This window comes from Eschrichtius robustus, chromosome 3 (assembly GCF_028021215.1).
Source record: "Eschrichtius robustus isolate mEscRob2 chromosome 3, mEscRob2.pri, whole genome shotgun sequence".
NCBI classification, from domain to species: domain Eukaryota; kingdom Metazoa; phylum Chordata; class Mammalia; order Artiodactyla; family Eschrichtiidae; genus Eschrichtius; species Eschrichtius robustus.
The window spans coordinates 187,244,730-187,257,991 of NC_090826.1; positions in this window are offsets into that span (position 1 = coordinate 187,244,730).

Consider the following 13,262-nt stretch of genomic DNA (forward strand, 5'->3'; position numbering starts at 1 on the left):
ATCCATTTATGTGAACTTGATAACATGAGTAGTATACACAGTAAAGGCGATGGGATATAATTAACACAGCAATGATCTGCAAGATAGTCATCTACCCAGTGCTTGAAAAAAAGTTTATTCTATAAGAAGGATAAACACTTTAATCTGCTCGCTAAGGCTGAGGGTAAAATTCAAAATAATCTCTGCCCTAAAAAATCACAATTTCCAAATGGATAAATTAAAACCAAAGTGACGTAAACCGCTAGCTTCTTTTCCTGCCTTCGTTCTGCTCTGTGGCCACCCTGCGTGTGAGTGAGTGCGGCCACGGCCACGGCCATGGCCACGCCGGGTTTGCCATCAGCGCTGAGCTCTGAACAGCAGCCGAGGATCCCAGCAATTCAGGTAACTGTGCCCCACGAAACCGCATTAGCGCCTTAGTTATAACTTGGATTCCTGTGACATTTCAGTCTGATGCACGTATGTATATGAGGGTGAATAATTCTGATTTCCAAGACTGAGATCTGTCTCCCACACAGGAAGAGAAAGAGAGACAAATCCCGCCTCATAAACGGAGGAAAGAAGCCAGGTAAGCTGTGGATACCCTGAGGCAATTTGTCTGCAGCATCAAAGCAGCCTCAGGACAAGGAGGCCGGAGGCTTCTTCGGAAACCACAGTGTGGTCCTCCCGTCACAAAGCCTGGCCACACTGGGGTTTAACCCAGCAGGGTGAGAATCGCACACGGAGGGAAAGTCTAAATAAACATCATGCTGATTAAGAAATCAGACATGAGCAGATCAATGATAAGCAATTTTTACTGGGGAAGACCCAGCAGGGTCCCACATGTACCGTTTTTTTTCCCTGGTGTTGAGGCCACATTAAAATTCCAAATTGCATTTACAGTCTATGTAAATAAGGAGAATAAGAATAAAAGTAGCCACACTTACAGCAATAACAGCAGCTGTCCTCAGGAATTAATTTTATCCGTTGACTGGACCTGCTCCTTATAACCATCTGGAAAAATCCGGGCAGGAGTTTTCCTCCACCTATTTTACAGAGCGGAAAACTGAAGTCACAGATCACTCTGGGGGGAGTACTTTTTTATGCCTTCTCCACGGCTCTGTGACACTTAGTTCTTGAGCAGTGACAGGGCAAATATCCACTCTTTCCAAGCAAGTTGGTGCTTGCAAAGTATACACATATTCTATTTTTTCCATTTATTATTTATTTATTTATTTTGGCTGTGCCGGGTCTTAGTTGCGGCACACGGGATCTTCATTGTGGCATGTGGGATCTTTAGTTGCTGCACGTGGATTCTTAGTTGCGGCATGCGGACTCTTAGTTGCGGCCTGTGGGATCTAGTTCCCCAACCAGGGATGGAACCCGGGCCCCCTGCATTGGGAGCACAGAGTCTCACCCACTGGACCGCCAGGGAAGTCCAAACATATTCATTCCACCAAAAATATTGGCAGATTTTACTCCTGTTTTCCCACAGGTGGCAGCTCCTGCTCCCACACCCCTGAAAGACGCGTCCTTTCCGAATCATAGCATAGCTGGCAATAGTTAATAAACAACTTAGAAAGCCGCTATAAGACATAGCCATCTGTGCCAGAAAATAAGTGACGCGGAGTTACAAGAGTGCAGCCTAATGGCGCGACCAGGAAGGTGGGCGTGGCGGTGGCGGGGACAGGGCATCACGTCACACACACCCCCATCTCCAACGTGCTGCTTCCCTCCATCCAGAGGAGGCCTCCCCAAAGGCGGACTGGATCCCAGAAGAGCCAGGCTGGCCCCGGGCTCGCCCACGGCGGTGAAGATGGAGCGGAGCTGGTCACACTTGTCCCTCCACAGCCGCGGGAGCCTCCGGTACAGCCCCTTTCATCCTGGCGGCTCCACCGATCTCACACACCTGCCACCAGGCCTTCTGGCGTAGCCAGTGCATACCCAGCCCCCTCCCCGAGTCTTCAAACACAGCCGGCACTCCCCTCCCCCCACGGGTCCGCATTGCAACCTCGAGGTCCCATGACCCACCCCTCCCACGTCCCCAGTCCCTGTGAGGGTAGTTTCATGTGTCAGCCTGCCTTGGCTGCAGAGCCCAGTCACTTAATCAAACACTGATCTAGGTGTTGCTGGGAAGGTATTTTGTAGATGGGGTTAATGCTACAGGCATTGGTTTTAAGTAAAGAGATAATCTTCAGTAAATGTGGGTGGGCTTCATCCAATCAGCTGAAAGGCCCTAAAAGAGCAAAAACTGAGGTTTCTCAGAAAAAGAAGAAATTCTGCCTCAAGACTATAGCATCAACTCCTGCCTGAGTTGCCAGCCTGCCCTACAAACTTCAGGCTTGCTGGCTCCCTTAAAATAAATGTATTGATGTGTGTGTGTGTGTGTGTGTGTGTGTGTGTGTGTGTGTGTGTGTGTGTGCACACGCATATGTGGTTGTGTGTGTGTGTGTGTGGTTCCCACACTCCAGGCACACCCGTGTTGGCAGAAGGGATGGATGGCCCCCTGTCCCTCCACTTCATAGCTCATCTGTGCTTCTGTCAAACCATAAATGACTCATCCTCCAGCTCGGCCCCAGGCCCCCTTGCAGGGGGGCTGCTGTCCCCCACTGACAGCCCGGCGACTCCCGTCCTTCACTGAAGAGACTCTGGTCCCAGGGTCGCCAGCTTCTGCATCCCCGCCCACAGCACCACTTACCCCCACGCACACATTTTTCTCACCTGTCCTGGCCCTAATTTCAAATGTTCACTTGACTCTCTTCCTGGGCATGTCACATCCAGTCCATGCGAATCCAATGGATTCGGTCTTCACTCTACACTCAGTTCTGCAAGGGTCCCAAGTTCAACGTGTGGCTCATCCATCTGTTGAGTTACATGAGCCCAAACGCAGAAGCTTTTATGCCTCCCTCTTCTTCATCTCCTTATTTCTTAAATACCCCTCAAATACACCTCGTCTTCATCTCATCACCACCCTAGCTCAGACCACCACTAACTCTCATTTAGGTTATTGGAGTAGCCTCCTGAACTAGTCCCATTGCTACCATGGTGCCAGAATAATCTTTTCAGATGCAAATTTGATCATCCTCTCTGATTAAAATCTTTGCACAGGGACCTCCCTGGTGGCACAGTGGTTAAGAACCCGCCTGCCAATGCAGGGGACACGGGTTCGATCCCTGGTCTGGGTAGATCCCACATGCCGCGGAGCAACTAAGCCCATGCGCCACAACTACTGAGCCTGTGCTCTAGAGCCCGCGAGCCACAACTACTGAGCCCATGCGACACAACTACTGAAGCCCATGTGCCTAGAGCCCGTGCTCTGCAACAAGAGAAACCACCGCAACGAGAAGCCCGCGCACCGCAATGAAGAGTAGCCCTCGCTCGCTGCAACTGGAGAAAGCCCGCATGTAGCAATGAAGACCCAACATATTCAATAATAAATAAATAAATTTATTTTTTAAAAAATCTTTGCACAGGTAAAGATTTGAGGATAAAGTAAACAAACAAACAAAACCCTTCCTTGAACAGTGTAGCACTGCCTCCCCTCCCAGTTCATTTCACATCATGTGCCCCTTCTGCCCCTCTGCCCCAAGCACCCCTCCTATTCGTTCTACAGCTCAGCGAGGTCAGACCCTCTGGGAAGCAGGTGCTGAGATGGAAACAAAAGTGCAGGAGATTTGCCAAGGAAACTCCTGTGAAAGATAAAGGGAGAAGGAGCAGGGAGGCTTCAGAGCAAAACAAAGGTCTGACACTTGTGAAAGGACAGAGGAGGAAAAGACAGAGGAAGAAAGGGCTGGACAAGAAGAGCCTCAAACCAAAAAGGGAAAAGGGAAGCCTCCTACGCTGTGGGTGGGAATGTAAACTGGTGCAGACACTATAGAGAACAGTATGCAGGTTCCTTAAAAAACTAAACATAGAATTACCATATGATCCAGCAATCTCACTCCTGGGCATATATCCAGACAAAACTATAATTCAAAAAGATACACGCACCCCAATGTTCACTGCAGCACTGTTCACAATAGCCAAGACATGGAAACAACCTAAATTGTCCATCAACAGATGAATGGATAAAGAAGCTGTGGTACATATATACAATGGAATATTACTCAGCCATAAAAAAGAACGCAATAATGCCATTTGCAGCAACATGGATGGACCTAGAGATTATCATACTAAGTGAAGCAAGCCAGAAAGATAAAGACAAATATCATATGATCTCACTTAAATGTGGGATCTAAACTGTGACACAAATGAACTTATCTACGAAACAGACTCGCAGACACAGAGAACAGACTTGTGGTTGTCAAGGGGGTGAGGGAGGAGTGGGGGAGGGATGGATTGGAAGTTTGGGATTAGCAGATGCAAACTTTTATATAGAGAATGGATAAATAACAAGGTCCTACTGTAGAGCACAGGGAACTATATTCAATATTCTGTAATAAACCATAATGGAAAAGAATATGAAAAAGAATGTATATATGTATAACTGAATCACTTTACTGTACAGCAGAAACTAACACAACATTGTAAAATAACTATACTTCAATTTAAAAAATAATTAAAAAAAAAAAAAAAAAAGAAGAGCCTTATACCACAGTGTAGCTCTGAGGACGTCACAGCCATCTGGGGTGAAAGCAGCCCTGGGTGTATGTGATGCTGGGTCCGAAGGGGCAGCGGCTGAAGGCTGTCCACTGACCACCCACCCTCCTCTCGGCAGCCTTTCTCTTGAAGGGAGAGCCGTGGGGCACACCTCCAGGACGGCCACAAGATCTCAGCTCAAACAGTGCATTTTTCAGCAAAAACCTTTTCCTGTATTTACAGTCGATTCCTTAGATTCTAGAGATTACCAGGGCAAGATATAGAAACATTTCAAAGGTTCTTGACACATGTTACTAACATTCTCAATCCCTGAGAAAAGACTAAATCACTTGTGCTACACTGTGTTTAATAAGATACGCAAGCATACCAATACATTTTATAATATTTTGAATAATAAAGTTAAAAGGAATGGTAGGGGGAAGCTTTGGAGTTAGCAAGTTGAGAAAAAGGAAATTCGATTACATTCCCTTTTCTAAATATTCTACAAAATCTGTTTTATTATAAAAAGATGAGAGCTATAAATATGTGTGTTTGCTGCTAAACAGTTAGAACTCTTACCCTTTCCATTCAATTTTCCTTATAAATAACAAACCCCAAACTAAAGATTGAGGTTGGATCAAGCTATGGTTCAGAATACACCCCTCCCCCCATTTTTTTTTTAACAACACTTACTTTATGTTTCCTGAAAAGGTGAAGAGATACATATAATACAGTCCTGCCCTTGGGGAACCATATCCCAGCCAGAGAAAAAGACATGTAAATAGTTAACAATCTACCACACCACAATGTGCATTATGATAAAGAGAACAGAGAGCTAATGGGACACAGATGAGAGAGGAATATTTTTCAGCCAACATGCAGACAGAGAGAGAACGAGGAAACAGAACGATTCACAGAAGTGACGTACACACCGGTCTTTGGAGAACGAAGATGAGCTGGCCAAGAAGAAGGCGTTACCAACAGAGAAATGGGTACATGTTAAGGCGTGGAAGCACCAAGTGTGGGCAGTGGTAGAGGGCTGCAAAGGTAACTAAGGGCAGGGCGTGCAAGGGCTTGCTCCGGTAAGCTGAGGAGTTTGCTTTCACCTCTATAAACAGTGCAAGTGTTGAAAGGTTTTTGCGTAGGTAAGTGTCATATTCGGAGCGTTGTAGAAAGACCATGCCGGTAGCAGCGTGGAGGAGGGGTTGACTGAGATGAGGCCAGTGACGCTGTTGGAATAGTCTAGGTCAAGAAGAGTCAAGAGGATGGAGTTGAATCAGAGAGTAGTGGCGATGAGGAAATTAGAAATGGACAGAATCAAGCAAGCTTTGGGATCTAAGCCTGGGTCTTATGAAGCCGTGGAAGGTCTAAGTCTGGTCTCTAGACTCACGGCTCCAACCTGAGCTGGACTGCACACAGCCCGCATCCCTGAGAACAAGGCCTTGAGAATCATCTCTCCAAGATTCCATGGAACCACTTTACAGCCTGGCATCTGCTCATTCAGATTCAAAGGGCTTAAAAGAGTTAACATAATCTTCCGGCTTGGCACCAATACATTCTCAAATCTCACGTGGTTCCCTGAGCCTCGGGTTCAGAGTATGAAACCTTTTTAATGACTTGGGTGAGATCCACACCATCTCTATAAACAGCTGAGGTGTGTTACAGTAGGAAGAGGGAGAGGTGGACCTGAACATTCCCACATGTGGACCACCTGGCTCTTAAAGCAGACAAAGTGACTCTTCTTACTCCCTGTTTTTTGAAAACACGCCATTTCCTTCTCATTTAGATACACACTTGGGATACAGCCACTCCACTATTTTCAAGAAGACCAAAATTAATCAACCAAGAAAAGGATCTCAGAATGAAATGATGATCTAGCATTTATGGTCCAGAACCATGTGTGGATGCAGAGCTCAGTGAAGCATGACCAACGGCCACTAGGGTCAAGCAGACTGTGTGGACGGCACTGACGCTCTGCAAGAGGTGGCCTCTTAGGGAGCTCAACACACATGGAAGATGCAGACTAAAGGTTTTAATAGGGTGCCCACCTTTGGCTTCTAGAAGCTTCTTATGAGTAACTGAGAGTCGTGTGCTGTTTCAACATACACTCACATCTGTGATGGCCCGACAGCCGCCTCCACCTCGGGTGTCTCACTGACTCCCCAGAGTCAACATCTAATCATCTTACTCCTGGGTTAGCTCTTCCCCCAACCTCCCCAGGACTGTTTATGGCCCATCACTTGTAGCCCTCATCCGTCTTTGATTTTTCCCTTCCCCGCCACACGCACGAGTCAGATACCCAGTTACTCTATTAATTCTTCCTCTTCTGTGACTTGTCTTTTCTCTCCCTACTGTCACCACCTCATTTTTTTTTAAATTAACTATCAGCATTTTAATTATTTATTTATTTATTTATTTATTTATTTTTGGCTGTGTTGGGTCTTCGTTTCTGTGCAAGGGCTTTCTCCAGTTGTGGCAAGCGGGGGCCACTCTTCATCGCAGTGCGCGGGCCTCTCACTATCGCGGCCTCTCTTGTTGTGGACCACAGGCTCCAGACGTGCAGGCTCAGTAGTTGTGGCTCACAGGCCCAGCTGCTCCGCGGCATGTGGGATCTTCCCAGACCAGGGCTCGAACCCGTGTCCCCTGCACTGGCAGGCAGATTCTCAACCACTGCGCCACCAGGGAAGCCCCACCACCTCATTGTTGTTCCTGGTTCCTCTCAATTGGAGTATAGTCCTCCAACAAGCTCTTAACTCTCTAATCTTGTCGTATTCCTCTCCATCCAGTTTATGATTCCTAAATTAACCTTTCTAAAGCAAAGCTTTAGAAAATTCAAAAATAGTTTAATGGTTTCACCTTTTCTACCAAATAAATTCCCGACTGTTTAGTCTGATAGTCTAATGTGTTACCAGTCTGGCTCCAAACTTCCCCTCAGCCTAAACACCACCTCAAATTGCACAACTACTCTTGAATCACACCCTACAATCCTTTCTGGATCCATGGTCCTGTTAAAGCTTTCCTCTGCCTAAAATACCTCTGCCCTCTCCACCCATCAAAATCTGGGACCTACTTCCTTAAGATAACATTGACTAAAAAAACAAAATAAACAAGTGAAAACAATACATTAGTACCCCCCCAATAAACATGCATATTCTCTCTTTCTCCATCGATCTACCCACCAGTCTACCTAGAAAAAGGAAATTAGGTTTTAGGAGATATACACCAAGTTGCTACATTGTAAATCAACTATACCTCAATTAAAAAAAGAAGATATTCAGGTTTGGTAATTGCAATCATTGTTGCTTTTGTTGTGGTCATCCATGTACAGTGCTTGGTGTCAGTCTATTTATGTCTTGTAAAAATAAAATACAGTGTGTGTGTGTGGAAAAAAAAAAAAAAAAGAAGAAGATATACACCAAGTTGCTAAAAGGAGATCTCTTTTGGTGACAAATCCTAGGTGGTTTTTTTTTTCTTTCTTTCTTTTTATTATCGAATTCTCTATTTTTTCTGCAGAGAGCATGTATTATTTTTATAAGAAAAAATACTGTTTTATACCAATAATTAGAATTTAGAATTTTTTAAATGCCTATCCATCTTCAAGGCTCTCCTCACATGGAACCTCTTTAACTTTCTTGACGATGAAAGGTGTGTACAAACTCCCCTTCTTTCAACTTCCTGGGTAGCTTTACACACACACACACACATGCACACACAGAGTCATGTGGTCAAGAGCATAAGTTTTGAAATCAGAAACACAGTGCAAAGTCACTTTTGACTGTCCTGTTTGATCCGTCCCTGAGTGTCCCCACCAGTGCGCACCATGCTGATGGGGGCTGCACGGAGCCATCCACTGGTCAGTCTCAGCCTGGCTGATCTCACCATCTCCACTTTGCAACACACAACAGCACACTGATTTTTTTACTTTACAGTGGTGCACTTCTTTTTTGAATTTTATTTTATTTATTTTTTTATACAACAGGTTCTTATTAGTTATCTATTTTATACATATTAGTGTATACATGTCAATTCCAACCTCCCAATTCAACACAGCACCACCACCCCACCCCCAGCTTTCCCCCTTTGGTGTCCATACATTTGTTCTCCACATCTGTGTCTCTATTTCTGCCTTGCAAACCACTTCATCTGTACCATTTTTCTAGATTCCACATATATGCGTTAATATACGATATTTGTTTTTCTCTTTCTGACTTACTTCACTCTGTATGACAGTCTCTAAGTCCATCCATGTCTCTACAAATAACCCAACTTCGTTCCTTTTTATGGCTGAGTAATATTCCATTATATGTACGTACCACATCTTCTTTATCCATTCATCTGTCGATGGGCATTTAGGTTGCTTCCATGACCTGGCTATTGTAAATAGTGCTGCAATGAACATTGGGGTGCATGTGTCTTTTTGAATTATGGTTTTCCCTTGGTATATGCCCAGTAGTGGGATTGCTGGGTCATATGGTAATTCTATTTTTAGTTTTTTAAGGAACCTCCATACTGTTCTCCATAGTGGCTGTATCAGTTTACATTCCCACCAACAGTGCAAGAGGTTTCCCTTTTCTCCACACCCTCTCCAGCATTTGTTGTCTGTAGATTTTCTGATGATGCCCATTCTAACTGGTGTGAGGTGATACCTCATTGTAGTTTTGATCTGCATTTCTCTAATAATTAGTGAAGTTGAGCAGTTTTTCATGTGTCTCTTGGCCATCTGTACGTCTTCTTTGGAGAAATGTCTATTTAGGTCTTCTGCTTATTTATTAATTGGGTTGGTTTTTTTTTTAAATATTGAGATGCATGAGCTGTTTATATATTTTGGAGATTAATCCTTTGTCCGTTGATTTGTTTGCAAATATTTTCTCCCATTATGAGGGTTCTCTTTTCATCTTGTTTATAGTTTCCTTTGCTGTGCAAAAGCTTTTAAGTTTCATTAGGTCCCATTTGTTTATTTTTGTTTTTGTTTCCATTACTCTAGGAGGTGGGGCAAAAAAGATTTTGCTGTGATTTATGTGAAAGAGTGTTCTTCCTATGTTTTTCTCTAAGACTTTTATAGTGCCTGGCCTTACATTTAGGTCTTTAATCCATTTTGAGTTTATTTTTGTGTATGGTGTTAGGGAGTATTCTAATTTCATTCTTTTACATGTTGTAGCTGTCCAGTTTTCCCAGCACCACTTATTGAAGAGACTGTCTTTTCTCCATTGTATATCCTTGCCTCATTTGTCATAGATTAATTGACAATAGGTGCATGGGTTTATCTCTGTGCTTTCTATCCTGTTCCATTGATCTATATTTCTGTTTTTGTGCCAGTACCATATTGTCTTGATTACTGTAGCTTTGCAGTATAGTCTGAAGTCAGGGAGTCTGATTCTTCCAGCTCCTTTTTTTCCCTCAAGATTGCTTTGGCTATTTGGGGACTTTTGTGTCTCCATACAAATTTTAAGATTTTTTGTTCTAGTTCTATAAAAAATGCCATTGGTAATTTGATAGGGATTGCATTGCATCTGTAGATTGCTTTGGGTAGAATAGTCATTTTCACAATATTGATCCTTCCAATCCAAGAACATGGTATATCTCTCCATCTGTTTGTGTCATCTTTGATTTCTTTCATTAATGTCTTATAGTTTTCTGAGTACAGGTCTTCTACCTCCTTAGATAAGTTTATTCCTAGGTATTTTCTTTTTGTTGCTATGGTGAATGGAATTGTTTCCTTAATTTCTATTTCTGATCTTTTGTTGTTAGTGTATAGGAATGCAAGAGATTTCTGTGCATTAATTTTGTATCATGTAACTTACCAAATTCATTGATGAGCTCTAGTAGTTTTCCAGTGACATCTTTAGGATTATCTATGTATAGTATCTTGTCATCAGCAAATAGTGACAGTTTTACTTCTTCTTTTCCAATTTGTATTCCTTTTATTTCTTTTTCTTCTCTGATTGCCATGGCTAGGACTTCCAAAACTATGCTGAATAATAGTGGTGAGAGTGGACATCCTTGTCTTGTTCCTGATCTTACAGGAAATGCTTTCAGTTTTTCACCATTGAGAATGATGTTTGCTGTGGGTTTGTCATATATGGCTTTTATTATGTTGCGGTAGGTTCCCTCTATGCCCACTTTCTGGAGAGTTTTTATCATAAATGGGTGTTGAAATTTGTCAAAAGCTTTTTCTGCATCTACTGAGATGATCATATGGTTTTTATTCTTCAATTTGTTAATATGGTGTATCACATTGATTGATTTGCATATATTGAAGAATCCTTGCATCCCTAGGATAAATCCCACTTGATCATGGTGTATGATCCTTTTAATGTGTTGTTGGATTCTGTTTGCTCGTATTTTGTTGAGGATTTTTGCATCTATATTCATTGGTGATATTGGTCCGTAATTTTCTTTTTTTGTAGTATCTTTGTCTGGTTTTAGTATCAGGGTGATGGTGGCCTCATAGAATGAGTTTGGTAGTGTTCCTTCCTCTGCAATTTTTGGGAAGAGTTTGAGAAGAATGGGTGTTAGCTCTTCTCTAAATGTTTGATAGAATTCACCTGTGAAGGGACTTCCCTGGTGGTGCAGTGGTTAAGAATCTGCCTGCTAATGCAGGGGACACAGTTTCGATCCCTGGTCTGGGATCTGAGCCAAAAATTAATAATTAATTAATTAATTTAAAAAAAGAATTCCCCTGTGAAGCCATCTGGTCCTAGACTTCTGTTTGTTGGAAGATTTTTAATCACATTTTCAATTTCATTACTTGTGATTGGTCTGTTCATATTTTCTGTTTCTTCCTGGTTCAGGCTTAGAAGCTTATACCTTTCTAAGAATTTGTCCATTTCTTCCAGGTTGTCCATTTTATTGGAATAGAGTTGCTTGTAGTAATCTCTTATGATGCTTTGTATTTCTGCAGTATCTGTTGTAACTTCTCCTTTTTCATTTCTAATTTTATTGATTTGAGTTCTCTCCCTCTTTTTCTTGATGAGTCTGGCTAAAGGTTTATCAATTTTGTTTATCTTCTCAAAGAACCAGCTTTCAGTTTTATTGATCTTTGCTGTTGTTTTCTTTGTCTCTATTTCATTTATTTCTGCTCTGATCTTTGCTGTTGTTTTCTTTGTCTCTATTTCATTTATTTCTGCTCTGATCTTTATGATTTCTTTCCTTCTACTAACTTTGGGTTTTGTTTGTTCTTCTTTCTCTAGTTCCTTTAGGTGTAAGGTTAGATTGTTTATTTGAGATTTTTCTTGTTTCTTGAGGTAGGATTGTATTGCTATAAACTTCCCTCTTAGAACTGCTTTGCTGCATCCCATAGGTTTTGGATCATCCTGTTTTCATTGTCATTTGTCTCTAGGTATTTTCTGATTTCCTCTTTGATTTCTTCAGTGATCTCTTGGTTATTTAGTAGGGTACTGTTTAGCCTCGATATGTTTGTGTTTTTTACGTTTTTTTCCCTGGAATTTATTTCTAATATCATAGTGTAGTGGTCAGAAAAGATGCTTGATATGATTTCAACTTTCTTAAATTTACCAAGGCTTGATTTGTGACCAAAGATATGATCTTTCCTGGAGACTGTTCCGTGTGCCCTTGAGAAGAAACTGTAATCTGCTGTTTTCAGATGGAATGTCCTATAAATATCAATTAAATCTATCTGGTCTATTGTGTCATTTAAAGCTTGTGTTTCCTTATTAATTTCCTGTCTGGATGATCTGTCCATTGGTGTAAGTGAGGTGTTAAAGTTCCCCACTATTGTTGTGTTATTGTCGATTTCCTCTTTTATAGCTGTTAGCATTTGCCTTACGTACTGAGGTGCTCCTATGTTGGGTGCATATATAATTGTTATATCTTCTTCTTGGATTGATCCCTTGATCATTATGTAGTGTCTTTCCTTGTCTCTTGTAGCATTCTTTATTTTAAAGTCTATTTTATCTGATATGAGTATTGCTACTCCAGCTTTCTTTTGATTTCCATTTGCATGGAATATCTTTTTCCATCCCCTCACTTTCAGTCTGTATGTGTCCCTAAGTCTGAAGTGGGTCTCTTGTAGACAACATATATATGGGTCTTGTTTTTGTATCCATTCAGCGAGCCTTTGTCTTTTGGTTGGAGCATTTAATCCATTCACATTTAAGGTAATTATCGATATGTATGTTCCTATTACCATTTTCTTTATTGTTTTGGGTTTGTTTTTGTAGGTCCTTTTCTTCTCTTGTGTTTCCCACCGAGAGAAGTTCCTTTAGCATTTGTTGTAGAGCTGGTTTGGTGGTGCTGAATTCTCTTAGCTTTTGCTTGTCTGTAAAGCTTTTGATTTCTCCCTCGAATCTGAATGAGATCCTTGCTGGGTAGAGTAATCTTGGTTGCAGGTTCTTCCCTTTCATTATTTTAAATATATAGCGCCACTCCCTTCTGGCTTGTAGTGTTTCTGCTGAGAGATCTGCTGTTAACCTTTTGGGAGTTCCCTTGTATGCTATTTGTCATTTTTCCCTTGTTGCTTTTAATAATTTTTCTTTGTCTTTAATTTTTGTCTCTTTGATTACTATGTGTCTCGGCATGTTTCTCCTTGGGTTTATCCTGCCTGGGACTCAGTGCGCTTCCTGGACTTGGGTGGCTATTTCCTTTCCCATGTTAGGGAAGTTTTCGAATATAATCTCTTCAAATATTTTCTCAGATCTTTCTCTCTCTCTTCTCCTTCTGGGACCCCTATAATGCGAATGTTGATGCAT